Below are 19339 nucleotides of genomic sequence, written 5' to 3' on the forward strand. Positions count from 1 at the left end.
AGATTACACCACTGCACTAAAGCTAGGGTGACAGAGTGAGGCGCTGTCTCAAAAAAAAAAAAAAAAAAAAAAAAAAAGAATGCTCACAATATACCAAGGAATGCTCACCAAACCAAAGTTGGATTTGAGTGTTTGTAGCCACAAAAAAATCTAGTTCACATCAGCTCCTTTGCAGCATGGATAACTTTGCTTCCTGTCATGGATACCACAACTGGCTATACAGATGAAGAGCTTGCAACCTCATTACCAGTCATGTCAAAAGCTAGATGTTTGTTCCACTTAGAACCTTTACCAGGCTATAGAGTCTACAAAGCTCTTTCCTCAGGTTTCTGTTTACTCTAAGATTTCTGGGGGCTCATCTGATTGGAGTAGTCAAGGTCACATGCTGGCTCCTACATTTTAGAGGTAAGATTCACAATATAATGAATTCTTTACACACATGAAGGTTATGTAAAAAATGTTTGCAGCCACAATGTGTAACTAATATTCATTACATCATTAAATGAGCATTAATATCCCAATGTTATAAATAGAAGACTAAGGCCCATTTGATTGCCCTACTTCTCCTTGTCACAAAAACTAATCCTTTTTGAATGATAGTTCTTATAGTATATCACAGTACCCTATTTACAGATCTTTAAATTGTATTGAATTGAGAAACAATTCAGCAAATAAGCCACTTTGATAGTTCATAAGAGGTTATACAGATGACATACTGTATTAAAACTATCTATTAAAAATTATGATTGTGTGGTTAAATAAAGCTATTAGATAAAATAAAACTATTTAATGTAAAACCTAGCACATCCTTAATGACCAAGACATGAAAATAATAACAATGTAATTAGGCAGCAAATTTTTTTAGAAAATAATTACTACTTGAACCTAAAACTTCTATTATTACTGTTCATTTTTATTTTCATTATTCTATATACCTACAGAGCTTGTTCACAGATTTCAGACAAATAAAATTAGGGAGTTGGAAGACCTCTTGGATAATCTACGGTCCCATACTTTTATTTAATAAATGATGGAATTTAAATCCATAAATATGAATTTGCTTTTAAGAGTCTAGTTATTCACAGATCTCATAATACAGTCCAGTTTAACATCTTATGACAGGATTGTCTTTCCATTATCGTGTTCTTTCTGCTACTACAGTATCTGTGAAGTCCCAGTGTTCCAGATTATTTTCTGGGTCGCAAATCCAGTGCTGCATCTTATTGTTAGATAATATTTATGTAAACCTAAGCAATCAACATTTATTACATATTTATACTTTGAAATATATATTTCTTTTCAATACCTAATATTTTTGCCATAAATATGACATCAATAAATATTTGTGTATTGATTAGATTATTATGTAATGCAAAATGTTTTATATTATTTTAATGTACTATATAAGTATAGAAATAAAATTACTAGCTAAAAATCACACCAGAAACTCTTCTAACCACTCTACATACTTTTTTACTCCTTTAGTTCTTACTCTAGGTGCTCTTTTCTTTTCTTTTTCTTGTCTTCTTTTTGGTACCTAATCTAGGTTATTTTTATGTTTACACATTTCAGCATTATTCATAATAGTGAACATAAAGACACAATTTAAGTGTCCATTAATATAAAAATGGATAAAGAAAATGTGGTATGTTTACACAATGGAATACTATACAGCTTTATAAAAGAAAAGAATGCTGTCATTTGTGACATGGGTGGAACTGGAGAACATTATACTGAGTGAAATAAACCAAGCACAGAGAGACAAATACTGTATGATCTCACTTATATGTGGAATCTAAAAAGTCAGTCTTTACATCCTCCTGTAAAGTCCTGTGTACTATTGTTATTCCATTTCAAAAACAAATAGTTGAGACCTAAAACAGGGCAGTTAGCTATCTTGCCAAGGACCACACAATAAATACTAGAGCCAGGTTTCAGAATCAGTCATCCTGGCTCCAGAGTCAATATTTTCTAATGACTCTTGCCTTCAAAGTCCAGTTAAGTTAAAATATGTAATTCCCCCCGCTCACCCCGCATAGTTTATTGTTTGATGAATGCCTTTATTGTCAACAGAAGTGGAGTTAATCTAAACTCTTATAAAAACCGACAAAAAAAGAATGTCCTTTTTATTTTAAATTACAGGCAAGTATTCATACCTCAGGCTAAGGATAAATTGTGCTCCAAACCAATCCTTCAGATTGCCATACTCTTCTGTGTGAGTAAAGACTGCTGCTGTCTGTAATTTATACCCAATAATAACTTGTCTGTGTAATTGACAACAAGTTATTATTATACATAATAAATAAACCCCACGGTTGGAAAAAAGATAGAGTAACAGGTGCTTCCCTTTATACATGTTACGAATATAAATTAGAGCACTATTTTAGTGTAAATGTTGACAATGATCTGTATTAAAATGAGGACTACATCTTTCACCCCATTATTTTAATATTTATCTTTCACTCTTAAAACCACTTAGTAGATAGAAAATTGTGAATACTGCATTATTGCAAAAGTGATAAACTATAAATAGTCTAAATGCCCATCCTCATGCAACCCTTTAAATGCACACGAAAGACAAGGAATGGTATACTTCATGATTGTATGATTCTGACAGGCTCACAGAAACCTTGGTCAGCAGACATAAGAAACCAATAATATTAAAGGTAGACAGACATTGAAAGAAAAATGAAAAAATAATGGGGCTTACCCTACAGAGCACAGGAGCAATAGCAATTCTGAGTCCAAGGCAATATTACATTGTGGTGCTATCTACTATCCATTTCTATCAAGTAGACAGTCTCTATATGACAGATTTAAATGCATATACAGCATGACAGAGAAATGGAGGAGAATCAGCAGGAAATGTGAGGAAATTGAATGAATATACATATACACACACACACACACACATATATAATATGTATGTATATTTAATCCCATAGAATTCAAATGTACCATATAATGATAATGTTAATAATTTCATTATTATAGCATCATATAAATGAACCTACATTTCATATTTTTAAATAAAGATAATGCTTTTTATTTGTTTAGTATAATATTAACTATTATAATACATGAACATTTTGTGTTACGTAATTATCAATAATTTTTTTCTCCTTTTTATTTAATCTTTGCAGCAAATCATTAGATAAATTCAATGGAAATTAAGTGAAAATGAATCATAAGGAAAATGTCACTTACGATGCAATGGAGTTTCAATGAAGTGCTACAGTTTGGAAAATGATTTTAGTGAAAAAGAAAAAAGACACATGTTTTCCATTGGCTAAAATAAATTATATTTAAATAACATTGAATTAGAAATAAAAGGTTTATACTGGTACAATGAAATAAATAAAATAAATTAATATGTACATTTCAATACCAATGAGATGTTCACTTTCTCATATATGCATGTGAATATATGTGTGTATATATATAGATGTATATACTAATTTATGTAGCACATAACCCATTTCATTTTTTTCTCACCCCCAATACCTCACCCCATAATTTAAATTGTTTTAAGGACTAGAAGCAGCTTATATTTTATAAGAAGGCCAATCATAATGGAATATTTTCATGTCTATAATTGGACCGTTTAAATGTCTAGAATACATTTCTACAAATATGAAAAATGGGTACCACAGACAGGAGGAACTTGAGAGTATGGAGGAGAACTTATTTTTCATCAGAAGAGAGATTTGACTCAGATTTATCATTTTGTATATTGTCAACATTTAAAATGTGGTGTAAGACCCATGTTTTCAAGAGAGAAATCTGAGAAGTAGTCAAAAGTCATAAATTCATGAACTTTTAAAAAACTAAATAGTGATACCACTTGAAAGCAATGTGCTTTTCAGGGGACAAAAGTCTATACAAACTTTTGCAGATATCAGTACCAAATATCAGGGACTGACTCTTACACCTCACACTCATCCCTGGATCTGACTGTTACCATTTCATTTTATGCACATCAATATCTCTGTGAATAAAGCAGCTAGAAGATTACTTGATGTTATTTACTTTCCATTTCTAAACACTTTATTTACTTTTGCATGGTTTACCTTGTCATATGAAACATGAATCTGGGGAAATGAGAAAATTTTAGGAGCCAATAAATTTCAGAAACCAGTAATTTTTTATAGTTTGGCTTTCAACTCTGCAGGGAAAAAAACTTCATTTGCAAAATGTTCCTCTTTTAGAGGAAAGAATCAGGCAAACTTGGATTTGAATTATAGTTCTAATTGTTTTAAAAATAATTTTTCTGGGTTTTTTCTTTTAATTGTATTTTTTTGAAACAGACAAATTACTTTCATTTCTGTTATTATAAGGAAGTAGATAGATAAATGCAAGAATGGATGGATAGATAGATAGTATGAGTATTTAAAATAATTTTAGTTTCACAGAGGCTGCTTAATTATTGATACCAATTAATAAGATTTTTTTCTACTTTCAAACTCAAATGTACAACACAACTTAGTCAATTGTTACATTTTCTATGACTAAAGTTTCTTTCTGAGGCTCCAATGCATATTGTGTATTTCTCCATCATGTTATTGATCTTCTTACATACTAAGTACTGCTCTATGTAATAGATATTTGCATTTGTAGCTCCGATCTCTCTCCATCCTGTGTTCTTGAGGACTGTGACCGTATTTATTCTCCATAGTAACTTCAGAAACGATCACAGGAATTACTCCAGAATGGCCTTTAAAAATAGTGAGCTAAAAGGTTGCTAATTTAATAAATTATTTATTTTGTAATATAAATTGACAATTACATATAATTGAAAGGCTATAAGGGTGCGTCACTCCTGTACTCCCAGCACTTTAGGAGGCTGAGGTGAGAGGATTGCTTGAGCCCAAAGTTTAAGGTTAGCCTGGGCAATTTAGTGAGACCCTATCTCTATTAAAAAAAAAAAAAAAGGCTACACAAGGCACACATACACACACACACAGAAACACAAAAACAGCTGTTCAAAGTCATCAGAACTAGATGTAGTTAACTTTAACTTTTAACCTATTTTCTATGTGACTTTGAGAAAGTAACATTCTCTTTATTAATCTATGCAAAGAGCTGATAGATTAAATTATATCTAAGTCTTTTTCTGTTAAAATATTCCGTAATTCTTTACTTTTAAATACCTTGCTGAAAATCAACCAACAATTTACTTAAATAACAACAATTTAAAAGTTAGTATTTAAAAGAAAATATATGCATTAATAACAAGTAGAAAATCTCAGTCACTTCTAAGAACGGAGTTATAACTTTCTTTGAATTTTGCCTCTTCTCTGCAAATTAACTCCTCTGGAATAAGCAGAGAAGTTTTACTCCAGTCTAGCAATAGGCATGATTTATTGTGTGTGGTGGTTCAGACTGCTTCACAGGTATCCTCTCGTTAATGTTGCCAATCTACATCCACTTAATGACCTGCTATTAGCTTAACGACAGTGTTATTAATCTCTGAGAATCAAAGAATTATATAAAGAAAACAAAGAAAAAAAAAGTCTAGGTCTCTGAAAAGGAACATTATTATCTAAGTCTAATTACAATAACCCTATTAAAAACTGAGGATTCAAGAATGGCTTAGCAAAATGATGAAATAAAGAAAAATGGGATATTCTGTGCTTTAACAAGCTTGTGTTAGAATTCTGATGGTGTTTTCTTTGACTCATTTTTAGGCTAGACTGCATGCTTGTTATATTCTCTCACTATGTCTTTTGAGTGTGGCATTTTAGGAGCACTTAGGGATTCGCTTTCTTAAAATTATTGATTTGGTAATTTCTCCTATATAGAACTTGGATCTATTAAACTGCAGTTGCAACTAACTATAAGTAACTTAAGCTACCTCCAGAGTTCAAAAGCAGAATTTGGAATGAGGATATATGGTTGTTTCACAAAATCTTGCAGCTGAAATATAGTGATGATTCCCTTGACAATGGACAAGAACCAGAAAATAGTGGACCCTTACAATGGAATCAGTCTCTGTTGTTGATTACTTTCTGCTCTCCTTTCTATTAATATTTCAAATCCAAGCAATCTCTATTCCTTGCTCACTACCAAGCACATTTTCACGGAGTAATCTAAATTTACACGTTACGTATTTAGTCATCAGCAAGAACTGACTTAGAGTCTCCCATGCCTTATTACAGCGTCCTATGGGAAGGTCCAATGGATTGATAAGGATGTTTTAAGCACTAGTCAAATTAATGTGGACCATGGGACCCGGCATAATGTTGACTGTGAGGATGCAGTGCTGTGGACTGTAAAGGATGATGCTCTTCCAAAGTAAATAAATAAATAGTGTTTCAAAGGTGGAAAAGGTACCTAAGCATGTCTACTATAGAACTTTTATAATCTTGAGTCTTTGTTTCTAGTCTTTCCCCATTTTATTGACTATTCTTTGAAGAGGAGAACTAGCATTCAAAATATATTTCAGATTTTAAGAGATTATATAAACCATTTAGTCTAAACTCCTTTCCCACCTCATTCAAAGCTTAGAGAGGACCTAGTCCAATCTCCTTGTGCAAAGATTTTTTAAAATGTATACAAAGACCTGCTTATATTTAATATACTTTAAAATGATATTCAAGCTTTTAGTGAATTATATGTTATTCAATAACACATAGAATATTATATATATAATATTTGCAATTAAGGAATACACAAGCTTCAAATATATAGAGAAAATTTTACTACATCTTATTTAAATGTTCATTGATCCGTTAAATAATAAATTATTGATCTATTTATATATTAATTGAATGATTCAAATCTTTGCTAACATGCTATTTTTCCCAGACCTCTGGTTTCCCCTCAAGTGGTCATATTTTAAAATGTGAAGAATTTTTACCTCAGTCAGGCATGGACTACAAAGCAATGACTATCTGAAAAGGTCTTAGGAAACCCTGTATTCTGTTATCCACATTCCTATTAAGTGCATTAACAATAGCTGAGGCAAAGTATGGCTTATATAAAGCAGGAAAATGCATAGTTGTTCAATTATAAGAAATACTAAATTTCAGTTCTTGGGCACAAATTGTCCACTTTCATCATGCTGAAATTACTTCAAAATTAAAAGTTAAAAATATAATAATAATATTGGGGTTGAGTATAAAACTATCCCCAATGCCAAGCCCCATCATAACATATTGTATAAAGTGATTTTATTTTTTTGAGACCCAAGGTCTCACCCTGTTGCCAAGGACAGAGTGCAGTGGCATGATCACAGCTGACTGCAGTCTCAGCCTCCTGGGTTCCAGCAATCCTCCCACTTCAGGTTCCAGCAATTCTCCCACCTCAGCTTCCCAAGTAGGTGAGACTACAGGCTCACACCACCATGCCCCACTAATTTTGGTATTTGCTGTAGAGACGGAGTTTTGCCATGTTGCCCAGACTGGTCTCAAACACATGGGCTCAAGAAATCCTTCCACCTCAACTTCCTAAAGTGTTGGGATTAGAGATTTGAGCTACTGCACAGGACTAATTTGAATTTTTAATACATTTTATTAAAAATCACAATTAAGATAGGACCTAGAAATTTCTGCCACTTGGATTTGAAAAAAAAAATGATTCATATACCATGTCTGTAAGCACATTTGTTTATATTCAGATAACTTGTAAAATATTTAGAATCATGATATTGAAATATATAACATACCCTTTCACATAATGCAATATTTTTACCAATTTTTAAAATCACTAAATATTCACTTACTATAATTTCTCTAGCTATATATTATTCCATAATATAAAAATAGAATGTATTATACAAATTCCCATTTATTGTATGTTATGTGGTATCTACAAATAAACATTTAAAAATAATGATGCAGTTACCATGCTCATGGCTAAACCTACATTAGAATCTTTTATTTTGTATTCATTTAATAGAGTACTCAAGTCAGATGTAACATTCATTAAGTTCCTAGAAAATATCAGAGCATATCATAATTTTCATCAACAGAATGGACACTCAGTACACGTTTTCTAAAGATATAAATAATTATATAGCATATGTAATTATAGTATATAATATATAGTATATAGAAGAATGTAATTATAGTGTATAATATATAGTATATAGAAGAATGGAAAATCTGTAAAATTTATATATATATTTAAATTAATAAAAATGTATAAAATATAAGCAAAATTGAAAAACTTATTTGTAAAAGTACTCATGTTTACAAATGGAATAAAAATAAATTTTTTTTGAATATTAAAAATAGTATGGTAAAAACTGTCACAACTGAGATTAAAAAAACATAGCTATGTTATAGAGCAATAAATTGAATACATATGTTTACTTAAAATTAGAATATATATTTCCACTAGATATTAAAATAGTAACAGAAAGTAGAAATAAGGCTAGATAATGATGCCAAATGCAAATATGAAGAAAGCAATATCCTTGATATTAAATATTTTTAACTATTCTATTAATTCATTAAAAACTTCAGATGATACAAGATCACATTTTTTTTTTCTAGTTTCATGTACTTTTTTGTTTCCTCTGATTTATTTATTTTATTTTATTTTGTTGTATTTTAATTTATTTTTTGAGATGGACTCTTGCCCTGTTACCCAGGCTGGAGTGCATTTGCGTGATCTCGGCTCACTGCAGCCTCCACTTCCCAGGTTCAAGCGATTCTCCTGCCTCAGCTTCCAGAGCAGCTGGGACCACAGGTGTTTGCCACCATGAATGGCATTTGTGTGTGTGTGTATGTGTGTGTGTGTGTGTGTGTGTGTAATGAAGATGGGGTTTCACCATGTTGGCCAGGCTGGTCTTGAACACCTCACCTCAGGTGATCTGCCCACCTCAGCCTCCCAAAGAGCTGGGATTACAGGCATGAGCCAGTGTGCCCAGCCTGTTTTATTTATTCTTAATTGGAATAATTTTTCATTATTTCGCTCAAATGATACTTGTAGTAACAACCTTTGTTAGAAACATTGATTCAGAATTAATTTCTACTCCTTCTTCCGTTTTCATATATATTTCCATACCTCATGATGTTGTATCTATTTTCTCTCTTTTTTTGTTGTTTATTCATTCATTTTTGCTTGTTTATTTATTCTTCAATTATTTTTGGTTTCTTTATATGTATATATAATACAGTTACTGGATAAATTTCATACAGTTTAAGTTTATATGCAGTAGAAGCTAACTTTCTTATCAATGTTTGCCCCCTGGTTCACAGAGGTAGTCACTGTTATCTGCTTTTTGCATTTCTTTATGTATTTATATGCCTATATAAGCATATAGATCTATTAATAGATAAATATACATGAATTTACATTGCAATGTTTTTTACTAAATTTTATTTAAAATATAAAAGCTGCAGATAGCACAAAGAACAAAGGAAAATGACATAACAAAGCATTTTGAGCCAAAAACATCTTACATTTTTAAATATTTATCTCTAGTCTTCATTTTTAAAGATTTATATATTCAGCCATTACCTTTTCTTAAAGAAGCTTACCACATTATTTTTTTCTTCTTCTCTTCATTTGTTCCTGCACAAGTCACACAATTCATATTGTCAGAGTTTTTATGCATATCATTACAATCAATTTTATCAGATTTCTGTATATATATGTGTATAAAATATAAAGATGTTTTCTGTTTATATTTGTGTTAAAATAATATGCTTAATAATAAATATGATATATAATAATAAATATATAACTATAAATGTTTATATAATATATAATTCTTAATATATATTATATATTATTATATAATAGACAATATACAATTATATAATATATGAAGTATAAATAAAATAATATGCTTAATAATAAGCATATTGTTTCTCATCCAAGAAACATATTTTACTGTACATCCATGGTTCATGTAAACAAAGAAGTATATAATTAATTCATTGAACAGTTACATAGCATTAAATGCAGTACTGCTATTCATTTACATAGCTTCATTTCCATCATTAATGAAAATGCTGCAATTAACATTGTTTTACATAACTCCTTGTGAAAAGGCTTTTTAAAATGTTTGATTGCCTATACCTTGAAGTGGAAATAAGCACTCAATTGTATTATCAGTTTGACTAGTAACTGTCATACTCCTGTCCAACATGACGTATTAGGCTTAAAGTGTCCATCATTACTGTAAAAGACTTAACATTTTTTCTCCCTCATGGAAATGAAGTTAGTGTTTCTGTATATTTTTTTCTCATTAAGGTATGAACATATATTTTACTGTTTAAATGTGTCATTTTCTGTTTATTCATGATATTGGTGTTCTTTACATGCTTTTGTTGGTTATTCTAAATTCTCCTTTTGGGAATTGCCTGGTCATATTCTTTTCTCATTGTACTACTGTATTGTTTATCCTTTTAAAAATTGGTACAAGTTGTTTATACATTTTTAAACTATACTTTGTAGATTCCTTTGGGCAGTATGGCCATTTTAATGGTATTGGTTCACACAATCCATGCACATTGAATATTTTCCATTTGTTTGTATGATGTATGATTTCTTTCAGCAGTGTTGTATAGTTCTCCTTATAAAAATATTTTATCTCCTTGGTTAGATGTAATCCTAAGTATTTTATTTTCCTTGTGCCTATTGTAAATGGAGTAGCATTCTTGATTTTGTTCTCAGCTTGAACATTCTTGGTGTATAGAAATGCTACTGATTTTTGTACACTGATTTTTATCCTGAAACTTTAGTGAAGTCATTTATCAGCTCAAGAAGCCTTTTTGTGAAGTTTTTAGGGTTTTCTAGCTATAGAATCATATAATCACTGAAGAGAGATAGTTTGACTTCTTCTTTGCCTATTTAGATGGCTTTTATTTCTCTTTCTTGCCAGATTGCTCTGGCTAGGACTTCCAATATTATGTTGAATAGGAGTGGTGAGAGTGAGCATCCTTATCGTGTTCCAGTTCTTTAGGGGAATGCTGCTAGCTTTTCTCTTTCAGTATGATGTTGGCTGTCATAGATGACTCATTAATTTGATTTATGTTTCTTCAATCCCTAGTTTGTTGAGAGGTTTTGTTATGATGGGATGTTGGATTTTATCGAAAGCTTTTTCTGTGACTATTGTAATTATCATATGGTTTCTGTTTTAAATTCTGTTTATGCATGAATTACATTTATTGATTTGCATATTTTGAACCAACCCTGCATCCCAGGAATAAAGCCTACTTGATTGTGGTAAATTAACTTCCTGATGTACTGCTGAATTAGGTTTGCTAATATTTTGTTGAGGATTTTTGCATCTGTGTTAATGAGGGATATTAGCCTGCAGCTTCCTTTCTTTGTTGCTTAGTTGCCAGATTTTGGTATCAGAGTGATACTGGCTTTGTAAAATGAGTTGGGGAGGACCTCCTCTTCCCAATTTTTTTGAGTAGTTTCAGTAGGATTGGTACCAGCTCTTTTTTGTACATCTGGTAGACTTCAACTGTGAATCCATCTGGTTTAGAGCTCTTTATAGTTGGTAGATTTTTAATTGTTTATTCAGTTTTGGAACTTGATATTGGTCTATTCAGTTTTGATTACTTCCTGATTCAGTCTTGGGAGATTGTGTGTTTCCAAGGAATGTATGTATTTGCTCTATATTTTAGAATTGGTGCACAGAGAGGAAAAGAGTATCTGAGGATCATTTGTATGTCTGTGGGATTGTTTTAATGTTGCCTTTCTCGTTGTGCTTATTTGGATATTTTCTTTTTTTTTTCTTTGTTAATCTTCCTACCGAGGTCTATAGCTCCTGTTTATCCTTTCAAAAAAACAGATTTTGGTTTCATGCATACTTCGTATGGATTTTGGGGTCTCAATTTTGTTCAGTTCTGCTCTGATTTTAGTTATTTCTTTACTAGCTTGAACTGGACCCCTACCTTTTACCAGATTAAAAAAAGTCAATTTAAGATGAAATAAAGACTTTAATACCTAAAACTATAAAATGTCATATAAAAAAACCTAGAGAATACCCTTCTTGACATCACTTTGGCAAATAATTCATAACTAAGTCTTCAAAAGTAATTTCAACCAAAAGAAAAATGGGTAAGTTGGACCTGATTAAAGGGTTTCTTCACAACAAAAGAAACTATCAACAGAGTAAAGAGTTAAACTACAGAATCAGAGAAAATATTTGCAAACTATGCATCCAACAGAGATCTAATATCTAGGATCTATAAGAAACTTGAACAAATCAACAAGCAAAAGATGTATAGCCCCATTAAGAAGTAGGCAAAAAACATAAACAGGCACTTCTCAGAAGACATACACGTCGCCAACATATGAAATATTACTCAAAATCACAAGTCAGGATAGAAATGCAAATGAAAGCCATAATGAAGTACCATTACACAACAGTCAGAATGGCTACTATTAAAAAGTATAAAAGATAACAGGGTTATTACCCTGTTGACAGGGTTGTGGAGAAAAGGGAATGCTCATTCATTATTGGTGGGAATGTAAACTATTTCAGTGCCTGTGGAAAGAAATTTGAATATCTCCCAAAGAACTTACAAAAGAATGACCATTTGACCCAACAGTTCCATTACTGGGTGTATATCCAAAGGAAAATAAATTATTCTACCAAAAAGACACATACATTCATATGTTCATCAAGATACTATTCACTTAATAAAGACATGGAATCAATGTAGATGTCCATCAGCTATGGACTGGATAAAGAAAATGAGGTACAAATATACCATGGAATACTATGCAGCCATAAAATGAAAGAAATTATGTCCTTTGCATCAATATGGATCCAGCTGGAGACCTTTATCCTAAGTGAATTAATGCGGGCACAGAAAGTCAAATACCGCATGCTCTCACTTATAAATGGGAACTAAACATTGGTTATGCATGGACATAAAGATGGGCACAATAGACACTGGGATCTACTATGCGGGGGAGGGCAGGATGGGGAAAGGGCTTGAGGAACTACCTATTGGATATTGTGTCCTCTACATTGATGTTGGGATTATTTGTACCCCATACATCAGTGTCACACAATATACTCATGCAACAAACTTGCACACGTACTCTCTGTACCTAAAATAAAAGTTGAAATGAAAAAAAAAAAAAGAGTTGGCAAATCAGTAGGTGGCAATCAGATACATAGGATGGCTTTAATCAAAAAATCAGGCTAGGCATGGTGGCCCACACCTGTAGTTCCAGCACTTTGGGAGGCCAAGGTGTGTGGATTGCTTGAGCCCGGGAGTTTGAGACCAGCCTAGGCAGTATGGCAAAAGCCCCTCTCTACAAAAAATACAAAGAAAAAAAAATAACCAGGAGTGATGGAAAGTGTCTGTATTCCCAGCCACTAAGGAGGCCGAGGTGGGAGGTTTGTTTGAGCCTAGGAAGTGGTGGTTGCAGTGAGCTCAGTTTGTACCACTGCACTCCAGCCTAGGCAACAGAGCAAGACTTTGTCTCAACAAACAAGCAACAACAGAGGTCAGATAATAGCAAGTGGTAGCAAGGAGTGGAAGAATTGGAATGCTCATAAACTACTGACAGGAATGTGAAATGGTATAGCCACGTTAGGAAACTGACAATCCCTCACAAAATTCTACCCAGTGTTAGAATACGAGCCATCAATTCCATTCCTAGGTATACTATTAAGAGAAATTGCAACACTTGCCTACCAAAAACTTTTTACAGAAATGTTCTTAGTAATATTATTCATAATAGCCAATACTCAGAAACAACCCAAACATTTAGATAAATAAATAGAACAATAAAATGCAGTATCTCCATATAATGTAATACTATTAAGCAATAAAAAAGAAGTGAAGTACTAAAATATGCTATAGTATGTTAAAGTACGTCATGGATAGAACCTTTAAAACAGTAGGCTAATTGTAAGAGGCCAGTCACAAAGACCACATATTGAATTCTTCTATTTATTTGAAGTGTTCAGAATAGACAAATATGTAGAGACAGATGATCTATTAGCAATTGCCTAGGAATGGAAAATAAGGCAGAAATGAGGACTTATTAATAATAGGTGTAAGGTTTTTTTTTTTTTGTAAGATTAAATGCTCCAAAATTGAATTCCGAATATACTAAAAACCAATAAATTATATATTTTAAATTGGTAAATTGTACTGTATATAAGATTTTATCTTAATAAACTGGATTTCTTAAAGTAAATGAAAGAATCTGGGAATTCAGTAAAGTGCATTGGTGTTAAACTTTTTCAGTAAGATGTTTTTCACAGGATACATCTATGTGAAAAACAGCATGTATGAAGTAAATCCCAGACGGTAAAGATTAACATGGTAAGTTGCAGCAGTTTATGGATGACTTTGAATATCAGGGCAAGTTGTTACAATGTAATTGTGCTGGGAAGGAAGAGCTATCAAAGGCATTTTACCTGGAGAATGACCAAATCAGAGCTGTATACCTGAAATAGTAAGTAGCAGGAAGGCATAAAAAGAATTAGATGAAGGAGACTCTAAGAAATTGTGTTCTGATCAAATATCAAATGAATGTGACACGAAGAGTAAGTGGTACTAATGGAATATTAAGTTGTTTGTATAAAATGTGATCATTTAAACACAATGCTGGGAGGAGAAGCATATTGGATTAAATAGGTTATAAATTTTGTTTCTATTTTACTGGATTAGTTGTTGGCGGAATATCGAGATTAACCTACAAAGCAAATTAATTTGAAATGTGGCCTAGAAAGTTGGGTGATCTGGCATTTTTTAGATTACATCCTGTTCCAGAGGGTGCTAATTAACTTATGTCACAGTTTTGGTATTCCGTACTTATTGTATGGATCTTTAATACTATAAGGAGATCATGATATCATGATGACCATGAGAAAAGCTAAATCAGGCCAGCATTAGTTTATATTTTATTTTTGTGGGATTGTAAGAAAGGCATTTTTTTAGCATGTACAGGCTTGTGCCTGGGTATGAGCTTGGCAAACGACTTGTGCTGAATTTCAGCACTAGCTCTCGTCCTCAGTTGGGCAGTCTTGAACAGCACCTGTATGACAAAACACAGTGATCAAAATAATCAACAGTGTTTCCAGGTTATATTTTTAATGTTGAATGAAACTACTATGAACACAGAGAACCATATATGAATTCGACCCATGGGGGGGAAAAAAACCCCTCTACTGTAAGTACCATTAGTAGTATGGGTAAAATAGCTACATTAAAATTCCATAGGAAAATGTACTATAGTTTAAGTCACTAGAAGCTCCTTATGAGTGATCTTGACTTTTTTCACAGGGTTACACTTCACATTACCACTTTGAATATCCTATCTCATGCATCACTAACTCATAGATAATCAGGGCTGGACTCCTGGGGTTTATTGTACTTTGATTTTAAGACTAGTTTAATTGTACATGACTAATGCAAACCACCTTCTCTTTCAAAAACCTATTTCCAATGCAGTCTTTCCTTTCTAGCCTTAGAGTTTTCACGTATGACATCAATCTTATGATAACTGTATTTTTTGTATGAGAATTTTAAAAATGATAAACTGTACTCAGCCTATACAAGTTAGAGAAAAAAACAGGCTAATCTTACTAATATTTACTTATGAATATTTATTGATTTTTGAACTTTCAGACTTCAGAATTCAGGCAAATTCCACATAACTGATGGTACACTGTAAAATTTGTAGTTTAAAAATATATATGACATCAGAAAATATGTTTTCCTGTAGCTCAAAAGCACTCAGACTGTAATATTATTTATTTAGCACTTTATTCAGTGATTTTTTTTTTGCAGTATCATAATTGAAGTGTCTTTTAGTGATATTTTTACATAATATATGGGTCTACTTTATTTTTTTAAAAATCATCTGAATTAACAAAAAACAGAGATGTGTGGCTTGAAAAGCTAAAAATACTTGTTATCTGTCCTCCTTTTTATTTTAGCATAGCTTTGTCTTGTAATCATTATTGTGAATGATATCAAAATATCCCTATGATTTATGGACACATGGGTAATCATTTCACATTTTTCCCATTTTATTCTTTTAGATGTGATTACTTCTGTAATTAGACAAACTGATTCTAAATACGCATATGGGAGGGCAATGGTGTAAGATCACAAGATGGGGCAGATGAAGTTAAAGGATCAACAGCGCACAGGGAAGAGAGGTTTCCAATGCACAAAATTGGTATATATGTGTAAAGAATTTCTACATATTACCAACAAATGACTAAGAATGCAATACCCAAATAATATTAGAAGTATGCAATTTCCAAAAGAAAAACAAATTGCCATAAAAATATAAAAATTATAATATTTTATAAATATGATAAAATAAATAAAAATTAAATATCACTAGTAATCAAGAAAATGCTAATTGAACCAACAACATGATAGTGTTACATGAATTTCATTGGGGTAGTCGAAAAGTTGAACTGTATCAATTATCGTCAGAATATGCATGTATTGGTTCATTTTCATGTTACTACAAAGAAAAACCTAAGACTGGCTAATTTATAAACAAAAGAGGTTTCATTGACTCACAGTTCTGCATGGCTGGGGAGGCCTCAGGAAACTTACAATCATGGCAGAAAGGGAAGCAAACACATCCTTCAAATGGAGGCAGGATAGAGAAGTGCAGAGAAAAGTGGTGAAAAGTCCCTTACAAAACCCAGATCTAATGAGAACTCATTCACTATCATGAGCAGAGCATGGTGGAACTGCCCCCATAATCTAATCACCTCTCACAACTTTCCTCCCCCAACATGTGGGGATTAGAGTTTGGACTACAATTCAAGATGAGATTTGGGTAGGGATGCAGAACCAGACCATATCATTACAACCATGGTCCTTCTCAAATCTCATCTTTCTCACATTTTAAAATGCAATTATGCCTGATCAACCGTTCCCCACAGTCTTAACTCATTTTAGCATTAACCTCAAATTGCAAGTCCATAGTGTTATCTGAGACAAGGCAAGTCCCTTCCACCTATGAACCTGTAAAATCGAAAGCAAGTTAGTTACTTTCTAGATACAAAGAGGGTACAGCCATTGGATAAAAGCACCCATCCCAAATGGGAAAATTTTGTCAGAACAAAAGGGGCCCCATGCCAGCCTGAAATCCAATAGGGCAGTCATAAGGCTGTCATTAAACCTTAAATTTCCAAGATGATCCCCTTTGACTCCATGTCTCACATCCAGGTCATGCCGATGTGAAAGGTGGGTTACCATGGCTTTGGGAAGCTCTGCCCCTGTGGCTTTACAGGGTACAGTCCCACTCCTGGCTGCTTTCATAGGCTGATGTTGAGTGTCTTCGGCTTTTCTGGTGCTGAGTACAAGCTGTTGGTGGAGCTACCATTCTAGAGTCTGGAACACAGTGACCCTCTTTTCACAGATCCACTAGACAGTGCCTCAGTAGAGATTTTATGTTGGGGCTCCAACCCTTATTTCCCTTCCACACTTCTCTAGCAGAGATTCTCCCTGAGGGCTCCACCCTTGCAGCAAACTTCTGCCTGGATATCCTGGTATTTCCATACATCCTCTAAAATCTAGACAAAGGTTAATAAACCTCAATCCTTTACTTCTGTGTACCTGAAGGCCCATCAGCACATGTAAGCCACCAAGGTTTTGATTTGTGCCCTCTGAAGCAACAGTCTTAGCTGTATGTTGGCCCCTTTTAGCCATGGCTGTATGGCTGGAGTGCAGGGTACCATACTGAGACTGAACAGAGCAAGGGGGCCCTGGACCCAGTCCATGAAACCATTTTTCCCTTCTAAGTCTCTGAGCCTATGATAGGAGGGACTGCCCTGAAGGTCTGTGACATGTCCTGGAGACATTTTCCCCATTCTTTTGTTGATTAACATTCAGCTCCTCATTACTTATGCAATTTTCTGCAGCTGGCTTGAATTTCTCTGCAGGAAATGAGTTTTTCTCTTCTATCAAATTAACAGGCTATACATTTTTTAAATATTTATGATCTGCTTCCACTTGAACACTTTGCTTTTGAGGAATTTTCTCTGCCAGATATCTTAAATCATCTCTTTCAAGTTCAAAGTTCCACAAATCTCTAGGGCAGGGGCAAAATGCATCCAGTCTCTTTGCTAAAGCATAGCAAGGGTGACCTTTACTCCAGTACCCAACGAGTTCCTCATCTCCAGCTGAGACCACTTCAGCCTGGACTTCATTGTCCATATCACTATCAGCATTTGGTCAAAGCCATTCAACAAATCTCTAGGAAGTTCCAAATTTTTCCACATTTTCCTGTCTTTTTTTTTTTTTTTTTTTAATTATACTTTAAGTTCTAGGGTACATGTGCATAACGTGCAGGTTTGTAACATATGTATACTTGTGCCATGTTGCTGTGCTGCACCCATCAACTCGTCAGCACCCATCAACTCGTCATTTACATCAGGTATAACTCCCAATGCAATCCCTCCCCCCTCCCCCCCCCATGATAGGCCCTGGTGTGTGATGTTCCCCTTCCCAAGTCCAAGTGATCTCATTGCTCAGTTCCCACCTATGAGTGAGAACATGCGGTGTTTGGTTTTCTGTTCTTGTGATAGTTTGCTAAGAATGATGGTTTCCAGCTGTCTTTTTTTTGAGCCCTCCAAACTGTTTCATCCTCTGCCTGTTACCCAGTTCCAAAGTTACCTTCCGCATATTTTAGTATCTTTATAGCAGGGCCCCACTCCTGGTACCAATTTACTGTATTAGTTCATTTTCATGCTGCTATGAAACAATACCCAAGACTGGGTAATTTGTAAAACAAAGAGGTTTAATTGACTCACAATTCCACATGTCTGGGGAAGCTTCAGGGAACTCAAAATCATGGCAGAAGAGAAAGCAAACACATCCTTCTTCACATGGTGGCAGAAGAGAGAAGTGCACAGTGAAAGGGGGAAAATTCCTTATAAGATCATCAGATTTCATAAGAACTCACTATCAGGAGCACAGCATGGGGAAACTGCCTCCATAATCTAATCACCTCCCATGAAGTCCCTCCCCCAACACAAGGACTTTACAATTTGAATTACAATTCAAGATGAGATTTGGGTGGGGACACAGAGCCATACCATGTCAATGAATAAATAGGAAATTATAGGTCATGGCTAATGTTGTTATAACTACTTTAAATAGAATTCTAAGACCCTGAACTTCTGTTTCTAATTGTATTTCTGTCTAGAAAAATTTCCTACACATGTATAGCAGAGATATGTATTAGGATGCTCCCATACATATGGTTTCTACCAGGAAAAAAGTGGAAACAACACGAATGTCTAATAAGTGAAAACATGAAGTAAAATATTGCTTTATATTTATTCAAAATGCAACGTGGAAAGTAAAATGAATGATGTCTACCTAAATTTGAAAGCTTAAACATGGATAGATTTCTAAAACGAAGTGTT

The 19339-nt window shown here is 33.3% G+C and overlaps 1 long non-coding RNA gene across 1 annotated transcript in view; it reads right to left on the reverse strand.

Moving 5' to 3' along the window:
- LOC123569055 (uncharacterized) overlaps positions 1–16544 on the reverse strand; it is a 100070-nt gene extending 83526 nt beyond the window's left edge. The window contains exon 1 of the long non-coding RNA XR_006692569.2: positions 16479–16544. This is a non-coding gene — a long non-coding RNA (uncharacterized lncRNA). The remainder of the gene's footprint in view (positions 1–16478) is intronic.
- Positions 16545–19339: the final 2795 nt, after the last annotated feature.

The sequence above is a fragment of the Macaca fascicularis genome, chromosome 15 (assembly GCF_037993035.2).
Source record: "Macaca fascicularis isolate 582-1 chromosome 15, T2T-MFA8v1.1".
Lineage (NCBI taxonomy): Eukaryota > Metazoa > Chordata > Mammalia > Primates > Cercopithecidae > Macaca > Macaca fascicularis.